The sequence below is a fragment of the Tympanuchus pallidicinctus genome, unplaced genomic scaffold (genome assembly GCF_026119805.1).
Source record: "Tympanuchus pallidicinctus isolate F22 unplaced genomic scaffold, pur_lepc_1.0 scaffold5, whole genome shotgun sequence".
Classification (NCBI taxonomy): Eukaryota; Metazoa; Chordata; class Aves; order Galliformes; family Phasianidae; genus Tympanuchus; species Tympanuchus pallidicinctus.
In genome coordinates, this window is record NW_026294769.1 from 68,039,031 (window position 1) to 68,052,819 (window position 13,789).

The following is a 13,789-nucleotide window of genomic DNA, read 5'->3' on the forward strand; positions in this document are numbered from 1 at the left end:
GACCCACAGTCCAACAGAAACAGAAGTTCAAATTCTTCCTTAGGTTTACATGTTTTCTACCATGCAATGCATCCCAAAGATATGGCTCCTTAGGATTTTGTTTATGAATACTCGATAATAAATTCATCCTAAAAGCAGCTGCTAAAAAGTAGTTACTGTCTAACGGCCTGTAAGTAAGACTACTGCCACCCTCACCGGACCTAATCAGTGTTATTGCTAATAGTTACAGCATATAAGGCACTGACATAGTACCCAAACCTGCCTCCTCACTTCTTCCCTGCAAAACATTAAAAGAGAAATGATTTTGGCAGAGGCCTGTGGTTTTATGATAAAGAGAATGACAGGAAACAACGTCTGCACATCACCAGGGATGTCCTAAAGCAGGGACATAAATGTTGTCCTTTCATTCAGAGACACGGGCCATCTCCACCACTGGAAAATTGCATGGACAATGTCAAAAGTACTCTGTGATGCTAAGCTTTCCTTGGGGCAAAAGACTGCCAAGACAACTGCTCCAGGTCCTTTTCAGACCTGTTTTGGAGATAGGAGGCTGCAAATTGCAGATCTGTTACACTTCTTTCCACAAGCCTAAGCATGCTCAGTAAAGTAACCAAAATGAGTTCAGTAGAGGAAACACTTTGAAATTCAAAAAACTAAATTAAAAAAAAAAAATAAATAAAAAAACCACACAAAAAAAAACCCACCACTAAAATAGACAGTGCTGACATGCAAAGAACCAAAATGTGTCTGTCAGAAGCCCACATACTAATTTTGTGATACCCCATTTTGACTTTGTTCACACAGGTGCTTAATCTTACTATTGGTGCATTTTAAATGAATAAACTCCAGAGGTCACAGGGAAAGAAGAAAAACCTGGAAATTTTCAGCTGGATGTTTAGAGGAAACGTCTCTACTTTTTTGCATCTTCTCAGCTGTCACCAAAGATAAAGATAATTCACCAGGGAAATGAAAAACATTCTGAGAACTTGGAGTGGGGAGAAGTGATGGAACACCCACTTTAAGAGATGGAATGGAGAAAACTCTGTGAAATATGATTTCCTAGAATGGGGATATAAAAGACTGACGTGATAAAGAACGATTTGGCCTTGTGATATCTTCCTTTCAGAATAAAATTTGATAACTGAACATCCCCTGCACAAATGTCACTGCACACAATAAGAAAAAAAAGTTGTACATTCCTCCGTGTACCACAGCTGTCCTAACATTTGAACAGTCATTCAGTAATGGCTTTGACTCCTTTGCTAAGGTAGGTAATAAGGTATTGGTCGTATTTCACAGAAGAGGAACCGAACCATAAAGTGGATTAAGTGAGCTACCCGGGAGTCCACAGAACTTCTGGCTGGCTTACCACAAGCTCATTTGGGAAATATCCAGCAAAGGATCTGGAAACAGATGAACTCAGAATTAATCCCAGATCCCCTGAATCCAATTTACCAGATTAAATTTTATCACAGCTTCTACTGGGGCTTCAGAACTAAGAGATGTGTCCGCACATTTCATTTGTTCTTATATAAAGGCAGATGCAAGTTCAGAGCTATGATTTGGCATTACAAAAAATGAGTCCTGTCTTTAGAGATCTGACACAAGAGATTTGCCCACCTTGGCTCTGGTTTAAAATCTGTGCAAAAAACACTGTTAATCACCATAAGAATATTATCTATTATTTGGTGCATTTTTTTTAACCTCTGTATAAGCAAAATATTCTTTAGATATGAATAGTAAAATTAGGTCCCCGGAGACATTCAAGGTCAGGTTGGGCAGGGCTCTGAGCAACCTGCTCTAACTGTAGGTATCACTGTTCATTGCAGGGGAATTGGACTAGAAGGTCTCCAAAGGTCCCTAACAACTCAAAGGTTCTATGATGCTATGAGGGCAGCAAACTCAGCTATAACCCCAAGAAAACACAGGCAGAGCTTGTCCAGGCTGGGGAGAGTACTCCACCCTACATCTCACAGTTTACAGCAGGAAAAGAGCTGATCATCTCCTAGCTCTGAGCCAAAGCAGCCTTAGAAACTGCAACACCAAGCAGGGAAGGGCAGGAGATCCCAGTTATCTAGATGCTAATTGCAATGTGTTCCAGTGCTTCACCACATGGGCTGTAAAAATTTCACTGGGGAACAGACACTCCCAAGACTGACTTTTTAATTTACCTTCAGCATATATTGTCATGATTTGTATTTTTTTATCCCGATTATAGAAATGACTCACTGTTCTGGAACTCTAACAGTCCTTTAAAATTCCTCCATGGAACATTGTACATGTGTAACATCCTCCCTTGCAGTTTATGCCTTTCACAGCTGCTTTATTAACACAGCTACTGAAGAGAAATATTACTTGGGTAATATATTGGTGCCCATTAACTGAACATTATACATCATATTTTAATGTCTCTGATACCACAGCCAAAATGGTTACAGGATGAATAAGGCTATTAACTCTGAGAACTGTGAGCAATTTGTACTCAAATTCTGCTCCACCTTGAAAAATATCCTTTATGAATTTAGTGTAATGAAGCACTTGAAAAGGGTGCCCAGAGAGATAATGGATGCCCCATCCCTCGAGACATTCAAGGTCAGGCTGGATGAAGCTCTGAGAAACGTGATCTAGCCGTAGGTATCTCAGTTCACTACAGGGGAGTTGGGTTAGATGGCCTTTAAAGATCCCTTCCAACTCAAAATGATTCTATGATTCTATGAGAAATTCTGTGTTTCTATGAGAAATTTTGGATATCCAGGTAGGAGGTCTTTTGGGATAATAGCAATATTCAAATTTTTCAAAAATTGAATACGATTACAAACAAATCTGTGAGGAAATAACAAAGAATACATCTTTTACCTAATGCCTGTTTTGATTTTGTAGTTTCAGAAAAAAACTGGCAGGTGCCATTTCCTACAGTTATGTTACGTAAATTACAGATACAGCGCTATAAGATTTAAACTGAAGTTTATAACCTTCTGAAATACACTTGTAAAAACATATGTTTAAAAGGAAATACCTTTATTTTAAGTTAAGTTAACCTAACTTATTTACAAATCAGTTCTTCTTCAACCGGTTCACTCCAGAAACACTTGACAAGAAGTCAGCATATGTCTTAGAAAGTGCTTCATGTGGGCAGCTGGGATTTTACAGTGTTTCATAGTAAAGAACTCCTGTGCTCACTCCAAGTGCCTTGGCTTCCATTTGGATTGTTGTTGGTGCAGGGGTCAATTTTTACTACTACGACTGTGCATTTTTTGTGTGTTTTTGTGTTCATTTGCAGCCTGTATCTCCCTCAAAGCCCATACAATGGCTTATTCAAATAGGCACTGTGCTTTAATTGCTTAGTGCTGCATAATTAAGCAACAAAAAATACTCAGAGCATATCCTACATCCCTTATATAATCCACTGTAACTCACTGGTATTTCAGTTTGCCAATCTGACTCTCAGTGGAGATGTAGGATGTGAATACCCAAAGATCTGAACTTCACGATCTTCATCAAGGTTATGCCATCCAATTTCCATGGTCTAATCTAATAGAAGTGGTAACCAAGAAAGTTGACCTTTATGTCATCAACTTTTGAATGAAAGTGACCAAAGTTTATTACATTTTCCAGTTTAATTAACATTTCCAGTTTCAATTGCTTTCTGTACAGGTAATTTCTTCCAAACTTGACCACATGCTAAAGAATGAGCACAGCACAAGCAAACTTTCATTGTAAATTCAAACACAGGAGCGAACCTATCAAATGTTTATTTAATATGATATGTACAGTTTTTAGATCAGCCTCCTCCATCCTCATCCCTCCCATTTTTGGACCTAAAGTACTTTCTTCCTTGAAAGAGCATAGCTGCTAATGCTTCTTATTGTTGATTCCCATCAGAACCTAAGTATCCCCACTCTGACAGAAAGGATGCGGCAGTAACCAGCTACTTAGATACTGTATAATTCCCTGAGTATGCCTTGAACAGAGCAAAACCGTGTTTTAATGACTTCTGAGAACATAATGGAATTTCTCTGATTTCTAAGTAGGTCCTTAAAAAATACCTCATTTTGTATTTAAAATACAAGTTATCAGATAATTGCTATACGACCAGTAATTGGGTTGTTTTTCCTAACTGTTAAAATGCCATACAACTTCTAATGGAGTACTGTCTGGAAGAAAAGTTGGGGAATAATAATGTTTACATGGCATTATGAATGTAAGAGGGGCTGGGGATGAAGTGAAGAGGAAGACGTGTTTATCTGCAATTCACAAGTGTCAGTGCTTCAGCCTCAATCTTCCATTAACTGCTAAACCTAAACCAAGCTTCTATTTCAGAATCACAGTTGCTTTCTTTATTTACCTTTGACATCTAGATCATATATATTAATAATTCCTTGGGTTATTTTAAGACTTTGCTATGTGCACAGGCTGACTGCTGACTTTTTTCACTGTTTCTTCTGGAAAGGAGACGTGTTATAGAGGAGCCTAAGACCCACAGATCTTCTTCGTGCTTTGTTAGTTCCAGCATAAAATAGGTCTTAAATGAAGGGAATAGCTAAAATAGCTGAAAAGAAAAGAATTACTATCTGCAGCATTCATTACAGAGAAGCAGAAAGATGACTAGCACAGTCCCGTACATGGGAAATCGGAGATTTTTGGATAAACATAAACTGAAAAGAGAGGATCATGATCAGAGCTCACTGTCAAAGCACTTGCTTGGATTTCTTACTTCGGTACGGAAGAGATTTAGTGGGACAAAGCATTAAATCTCTGTAGGTCAGATACCTAGTCTTGGCTGATAGTGGCAAAAAGCATTGTAAATCCAGACAGGATTTAAGTATAAAGGTGTATTTTGCAAAAAACTTTTCTGTATTCCTGTTACTAGTGGAAAGAAACAAAAAAATTCTTAATAAAAGTTGGGAAAGCGTCCTGAAAACAGACTTATATTTAACCACTGCATTCAGAACAGGTCCATTTAGTCTAGACCAGATAAAATACAGTAAGGAATAAATTTGTAAATGGCTTAGTAAGGGCTAAATAATACTCCATTTTGGCTTCAGCTAGCTTTTGATTTATGTCACTGTGATCTGGCATAGTTTTCAGACAGTCTGATTTCAGGTCTTGCTACTTCCAGAACTGCAGAGGCAACAGATGTCATCACAGGCTTCAACTGTGCATCCTGGAGAGAAACTTTCTATTTTGGTATGCTATTGTTGAATATAAGTGCATTTTTTCAAAGCATGGTAACTGTGATGACCTGTAAATTTTACAGGTGAAACCACAATATTTCCATTCTTCAGTCTAACTGTAGAATATAAAGCAACAAACTGTGTATGATCAAAACATTAATGCACTACTTTAAGGCATCTATATGTCTCATTATATACTCTTTAATTTTAATTAATCCTAATATTTTCAAATTAAAAATTATTTTGCAACACTCAGAGAAATAGTTGGATTAATAATGACATAAAATTCTGGAATAAAATCAGTCCTTAGTAGTAAAACTAACAAATAAGTATTTGCAGGTCGGCTCAAGACATCAGTTCAGACACTTTGATGCAGCAGCTGCCTTACAGTATGTAAAGAGTGATATTAAATCAGACCAGACATACATTCCTGAATTGCTATGCCTTTTGGTCTGTCATGGTGAGACTACAAAGATGGGAACCATTTCAATCATACAGTTTTAGCTGCTTATGTTGATATGTACCTAGCTGACAATGGATGTTTCCATAACTACCTAATTCACTTTGAAAGCAGAAGTACTAGGGTCCTCTCAGAAAAATTGTTTAGTAGATCCTTGTTGGATGCTTGTTTACTTTTAATAAATTCCTGTACCAAAATTACAACAAAGGTGAGCAAAACCTGAAGAAGCAACTCAGTGACCCACACAAAAGCATCTTTGCTTCTTTGAAACAATGTTCTGTTCTTCAGGTTGTTTTTCACAATGATACCCCCTAAAACTTTTAATGGAAGTTTACAAAGGTACTGATATAAATTAGTTCCTACTGCCTTAATCCAAAACTATTCAGTTAAATAAAGAGTCCCATTTGTTCTGGGCAGGTTTGAATCTGGCCAATGTCCATTGATGTCCAAATGTGCTTTTCTGCACACTTCCAACATGTTGATGATTTTAGCCAACCTCAGGTCTAGGTGATAGCAGAGCATGCTGCCAACAAAGTGGTTGTCCTGATTTTTTGATGGGCAGTAATAAAGTACAACAAAATATTGCTCCTGCTGTGGATGCCAAAAAGGACTTCCCTGTGCTCTGTTTGCTGTGCTGTGAAGCAAAGTAGCCATGGCTTTATGGTTTTGCTCTTTCAGGTTCAGTTGTGTTACTTTTACTGTTTGTCTCACTGTGAGACTGAGTCAGAAATGAAGTCGTGTTCTGCTTTCTTTCAGGTTCAGGTCATGTATTGTCATGGCTAATGGTCACCTGTTTGGAATTTTGAAGATAGATTTAGTGCCTGTCCATAGATACAGGCACTAAATCAAGTGCTGTATTTTATTCCCAGATCTTCTGCACTCAGCCCCAAATAGCCAGTCAAAACTTAGCATCCTATGACAATGAAACACAATGCCACTAAGAGAAACAACATACTATCCAGTAGATGAAAGTGGTAAGAAATCTTCTAACTTCACCCATAACTACAGCAATGACCGACAAATCATTTATCTGGCTCATGCTGTCATTTCTGCACTGACACTCCAAAACTAGACTCACTTCTGTCAAAAGTTACTCATCTGCTTAGCTCTGTCAATGGTAAATACTGCATGTTTGCTTCTGAAACCCAATCCATCTCCTAGCTCTATAGTGCAATGTTCAGAACAGTCAACTTCTGCCATCAGCCTGTGCAGCAGGGCAGCTTCCCAATGCCCCTCTTGGTGAAAGATTCTGACTACAAACTGATTCCCTTCTCTTTGGCGTAACATTCAGTTTGGTAGATACTTTAAATCTTCCCTGTCCACTATGGAGATTCCTTAAAAGAATCACGTAAATTTGGCTTTTTTGCATGTTTTTTTTGCCTGACCTACTTCTGATATTTTTATTGGCTGCTATTAACCACTTCATCTTACCCCATTTAGCAACACTAAAAGCTAATAGTAGTTACTATTTCTTGTGCTCCCATTTCCTGGCATTTCAAGTAAAAATCTTACCCTTTCTAGGTTGCAAAGGACTGCCTCCAGATACAACTGAGCACAAACATACCTATAAGTAGTGATGCTTAGGAAAACAATACTCAAAGGCAAAGCTTATATATCTATGCCCAAGTGTTTGTATTCCATGTAGGATAACTGATGTTGTTGTAAAGCAGAAAGGGTCACAGTTCTCAGGAAGTCTCAAAAAAAAGGTTATTTCCTACATGGGCTTGAAATCAACACATAGAATAGGGCATGAATATTTCTGGATGAAGGAGGAATAAGTATGTGGAAAAAGAAATCTCTACAGTTTGGGAAATCTTTGGGCAGTAAATGTGAGGAGGCCTCGGAGAGGTCAAGTTAGAATGTATTTATAAAGACAAAACAAGCTGAAATCAGCTCTGTTGGCTCCATTTCAAGCTCTTCAGGCAAATTCCTCGTAGCATGGAGGCCCTCAGAGGGCCCTGGAATTTGGCTGTGTAGTTTTTGTAACATCTCTATTTTCAGGATCTAAGTGCTGGGCCTCATCTACTTTATTAGGGCTGGTACACTTGGCCATCATTGCAGGGCCCTGCAGTGATTTCAGTTGTGTTTCAAAGGTGCTGCTTACTGGAAATCAGTATGATCTCTTCTTTCCACCTGTTAAGGAGCAGGGTGCTGATACTTCAGGTAGCTGATTTAAAAGCAGTTGAGGTACATCCAGTGTAATGCTGTAGTCTTTTCTATCACTTAGCGTAGAATTTCTATCAGTGTTCCTGTGTTTAATATAGCCAGTACTGGGGACCATAAAAGAATAAGCAACCTCATGTCTCTAGAGACACTGGCACTGTGAAAATTCACTTCTGGTGCTAGAATTCCTAGAGAGCTTTCAAAAGCTTGAAGAATGTTTCATTTTCAGGGACTCAACTTCTAAATCATGTCTGCTATAAAAGTAATACACATTTAAGCTCCATACTGTTCATGCATTTTTTTAATGTTTCTATTTAATTATTTGCTTACTTGCCTGGGCCGATTTCTTTTCTCTTGATATGAGCAAAATGAAGTTAAAGTGTATGCATTATGAAATTTAATGCGAAGTTACAATTGAATTACAAAGTAGTAGTCATTTCTTTTACTTATTATGATGTACTGGTCTCTCATTCACTCACAATGTCTCTCCTTTTTCTGCTTGGAAGATATGGAAGAAATGGCCTAATAAGCTTTCTTTTACAGCTGAGATTTTCAGAGCAACTTCAGATCTCTGGATGCCTTCATCCCATGTAATTTAATGAGGCCTGAGAATCAAATCCCTTAAGAAACCACAGAAACTTCTGAAGGGAGGGAGAGTCCAACCACCAAGACATCTGTGTGCCACAGCTGCCTGGGCCATCGGGGGCTCCCTCTACAATTTTATGCTTAACTTTAATTTCCATCTGCAAAAATGGGGACACTCTGTCACCCAGTATGGGACCTGTGAGTTGTGTACAGATAAAGACATCAAAGATGAGTTGAATTTTTAGACTGCACTGAGAAAGGAGTGGGTACATAATACTGAAGTGCATGGCATTTCAGAACCTTTTCCTTGCACTGACACTACAGTCTTGGCATTTCCTACACACTTATCTTATTGAAGAAGGCTGTATAAATCAATATGACGGAACCTGAGTTGCTTGACAGAAGAAGCCATCAATCCCCTGAACAAGAGAGATGAAAACAATGATTCTGATAGAAACACCGAGAAGAAAAATCAACTGTTTATGTTAAGAAACCATCCTGCCAGAGGATTAAAACAGAAACAAACAAACAAACAAACAAAAAAACCCACCCAAACAACACAAGGCAAATGTTGGTCAGGAAAATTTTTAGCTACAAAATTGTTAACTATCAGACTGTGAATGCAGTAGGAAGGAATTCTGGAGAAGTCAAATGAAGCAAAATGTAGCATGATTTCAATACGAAGTCTATAAAGTGTAGCAGCACCTTATAAAAACAGCATTTCTTTCAATCCCATTGTAATGAAAATCATGCAAAATATCCTTCTTTCACAGTGAAAGACTTTATTGCTTAACTATACCTGCTTCTCCTATGTAATTTCTGCATAGTTTCAATTGAGAGAAAGAAAGAAGAGCAAATGCACATTGGTTTCTAAGGTATATTTTAACTGAGGGCCATAAGAAAAGAAAAATGTTAAATAAATAAATAAATGTTCATTTATTATAAAAATGCAAAGCAAAATCAAAGACTGGTCAGATGACTAGAAATGACATTCAAATATCTTAGCATGAAGGAGACAGACATATCTATGATGGATGGACTGGATTCACCACTGCAGAAAGACCTGTCTCTTTTTTCTTTCTCTGTCTCTCAGTAATAGGCTTTAGAAGATCCTTTCAGACCTTGAATTTTATGCCTATGAATGTGAGGGAAAATGTATTAATGATAGAATTACTCGATTAATTTTCTGGTCTTCTCCAAGGAATACAAATAGTATGAGTGATTCCAGATTAATGGATATGGCATTAATTTAATCTCGCTTCATAAATTAAAGAGAGATCATGAATATAACTGTCGTGAATATGGAATGAAATTATTGTGGCTCAGTTACCTGATCCATAACAGCAAATGGAACAAGTAGAAGATGTGACTGGCAACCAAAAGTAACTTGTGAATGAGGCCAGATACGACAGATTTCAGCTTTTGCCAAGATACAAATAGCAAAGATCAAACTGTGATACTGCAGGGCCTAGCCCTGAAAACCCTGAGTCTGGATCATACTAAGTTCTACAGTACTCTGCATTTACCTGCATGCATAAACCATTTTACCTGAAATGACAGAACCTCTTCTTACAGAAAACTCATTGACTTCAGCGAGTACCAGCCTAGTAATAAAACTCTGCTTTTCTGGATTTATTTGTGGGATTAAGGACTGTAAATCCTTCTCAGTGGGGAATGTCTGGCTCAGATACTTGGCAACTGATAGAGATGCTTTCCCATGTAGGTCACTGGACTGGGTCTCCTCCAGGTCAATAGCAGCCAAAGTGCTATCTTATTACAAATCCTTCAGTGAATCCCATGAAAAACTTTAAATTGTCAATTGCTATTTTACCTGATTTCTTAGGTTAGGTCTAGAAATGTATTCCAAAGGGCATGACACAAAGGTTATTGTTTTAAAAGCCAGTTCTCAGTTATCCAGGATAATGGTGGGCTCAGATAACTGTGTTATCAGAAAGAATTGGTAACACACTTACAAGTTGCAAAGCCATTCATCTTGCTCAGTACGGATTCTGCCTGAGTCCCACAGCGCTCATTAGCTTTCAGCTCCAGCTCTGTAAGTTTGGATGAGATGCTCTACAGCCACTGCCTCCAGCCCCTAACTGTCCCAAAGGACTGTGCAAGGAGCACAGCACCACTTGGGTGGGGTGAATAATAGAGCTGGCAAGCAGGAACCGTCATTGCAATCCCTTTAGTCAACAGGCCAGTCTGCAAACCAAGGAAGGATGAGGTGTCTGCATTATGCCAGTTGAATGATTGCATCCAAACACATTTGCAATAGAGGAGCCACTGCTGTACTTAGCAATATTTTTCCACCTGTCTGGCTTACTGAAGATACTGTTATGATGCAGAGCCCTCCAATTTGTACCAATGGTTGCTGAGCATCACATTTCGAGAAGTTAACAATCCTCCCAGATTAAAAAAAGCAAAAGAGCACCAGACTGGAAGGAAGTATGCATGGTTCAGCACTCTCCTACTTTAATCCACAGCGCCTGGCTGCTGACAAGATAGACTGTTACAGCTCCTTTAGGGCTCTTCTGCGTGCTTGTGCCAGTTCTTAATCTATGGATCATTGACATGATGGAAAATAACGGGATCTTCAGAGCCCATTATATTTTCAGTTGTCAAATATAGCATAGGAAGACTTTTATCATCTAACATTCAGTATAACGCTACATATGGACATGTTCATGAAGACTTTAATCTTTCATACCACAAAGGTACAAAGCACCACTCCATGTTTTTGTTGTTGTTGTTTTTTTTTTGCAAAGTCCAAATTACCAGCTATAATGAAGCAAAATGTTTTCATTAGAGTAATTTTTTCTCTTTTCCAAGCTAAAACATTACAATTATAAGACCACCACAGATTCTGAGTACCATTTTTGCTGCTTAGTTATCTGATGAGAAAACAGTTCTTTAAAAGCTGCTTAAAATTGCTAAGCACTGTTTACAAATTCCCTGATAGATCTCCCTTCCAAGCACATTACTTTTTACAGGTGAAAGGTTAAGAGCTGCAAAGTGGGAATCAGAAAGGCAGCTCAACAACATCCTATTTATCATGCAGCTCTGAAGTGCAGTGGCCAAAGCAATCCATAAGGTGCCTACTCATACCTTAAAAATTTCAGCTGTGAACTTAAGATCTTCTCTCCACTGCCCTTCCATGTGTTACAGCAGAGTAGGTAAAAACTGTTAGCTCTGTAACAAGATGATTGGCAAGCAGAGCTGATTTAGGACCCCACAGGTGATAGCAACAATAAATGCTAAATGGTTTTATTGTCAAAGTATTGATGATCTTGGTTTCTAACTCACTAAAGGAATTTTTTTTTTTTTTTTTTTTTAAAAAAAGGGATTTTCCAGCTTTCCAACATGTTCAAGAAGGGAAGACAGAAGTTGGAATTGAGAACCTGTATGGAGGTTAGGATGAATATAAAAACTCAGCAAAATGAACTTCCACTGTTGCCATATTCACTTTATCTTCTTTCTCTTATGTCTAAGCTTGTTCCTTAAGATGCCTCATCCCTGAAGGTGTACAAAATCAGGTTAGATGTTATTCTGAGCAGCCTGATCCAGTGCTTGATCAACAGACAATCCTGCCCATGTCTGGGCATTGGGATGAGAAGATCTTTGAGGTCACTTCCAATGTAAGGAATTCTACAATTCTACAATTATTTGATTCTATGACAACATGAAAGGAAGCACCTTGAGAACCACTCCAAACTAATTTCAGCCAATAACCACCATGAGTCAGAATAGCAGGTGTATGACATCTGGCCCATTTGGCAGAATGGTAGCCATTACTCCAGCTCATTTGCAAGCAAATAGTTTATTTACCCACTTAATCACAAAATTCACTGAGGCTCCAAAAGCTCTGGAGCCTGGATGTATATTCTGCCTTGTTCTCCTTTAAGGAATCAATATTTTTGCAAGGACAAGTAGGCAGCAGTTAGTGCTACCGAGGCAAATGCCAGTGAAAGGCACAGACTGAGAGCTAGCAGGGAATGTAGGGAGAAGCAGCAAAGCTTCCTCACCCTAGGCATAATCCCCATAATAGGAGGGTCAGCATTAGTGGAGATCTTGCTCAGAAGGGATTGACAAGTTGTGGACAGCTTTCCAGGACATTTGCCGGGTTCCAAGGCAAAATCTACATCCGAACATTCTCCCTTACTTGCATCTGGAATTATAGCTGAGAATTGTCGACTGCCAACTATGCCATGTGCTTAACAGCATTTTGAATCCAGCTCACCACATTTCACATAGGCCATTAGAAAACAATGAATTTTATCTATCACTGTCCCCAGTTAAGCTTCAGCTCCCAGTCAGAGCTGAGAGTTCCTCTTTGAAACCTTTCCTTTGAGTGAATGGGACAAGCACTGGATATATGTAACATATATATGTAATACTGGTAAATGACGGTGACTTTTGTGGCCCCTATAAAATTCATCCTGAAAATTATTATTACTAAAATTTATTTTCTACCTCAAAATCTCATCCCATATACACTTGTCTACTGATAAACCTTCTCCCATGTGTGAACATTGCTCAGATAAGTGTTTTAACAAAAATTCAGGATTGATAGGCTAAGAGGTGACCGTATATTCATAAGTTAACAGATGGCTTTTCTGCTGAAGAATTCATATCCAGAGCTGCATAACTTAGGAAGAGAAGCAGCTTTAATGATCAAACAAAATATAAGACCTGCAAAACAAATCGCTGCAAAAGCCTATTGACTTACTTAAGATTTCAGAAAGCTCACAACATAAAGCCTTGCCTTCACATCTTGCTTCTGCACTCTCATTAAGCTGATTTTCATGCTTTTCATGCTTTGCTAATGTTCATCTGTGATGTCTTTGCAATATGAAACTGAACACCTCCATGCCCAGGAAACCATTCATGCTGCGCCTGCTGAATCTGATTCCCTGTGCAGTCAATGGCCAAAACAACAGGAGTCCAAATACTGCTTTTGGCAAACAAAGCCACACTGTTGGGATTGTCTTATATTTAAAGTAAACAACATAAAGCCTGAAAACATGGCAGGTCCCAGTCTATAAGTATCCTTACAAATCTCACCTCTTGAAAAGAACAAGAAAATAAAAAGAGGTATTTTTTGTACCTATCCTATTATTCTGACACACCAAAGTGCTGGCCAGGGCTCAGCCTCTGGGTGCACTTCAAGCCCAGAGCAGGCTCCCAGCCATGGCACTGCTGTGGCTTTGTGGGCTACGTCTGAGATGTGCCTACATGGAGGGAAATCATGCAAAAATGCTGATGCCTACAGCATGGATTCCCAGCACTGACATGATAACCCAGTTTATACCTGTGCTTGTGATCTAAAGGAGATCCACCTATTACTGTGCACCGATTGAGAAAACATCAGGGTAAAGTAACAGCAAAGTTCCTTGGTTCTCTTGAA

The 13,789-nt window shown here is 38.6% G+C and overlaps 1 protein-coding gene across 2 annotated transcripts in view; it reads right to left on the bottom strand.

Annotated features, from left to right (window-relative positions):
* KCNQ3 (potassium voltage-gated channel subfamily Q member 3) overlaps window positions 1–13,789 on the bottom strand; it is a 189,400-nt gene that overhangs the window by 78,586 nt on the left and 97,025 nt on the right. The gene's annotated exons all lie outside the window — the stretch shown is intronic.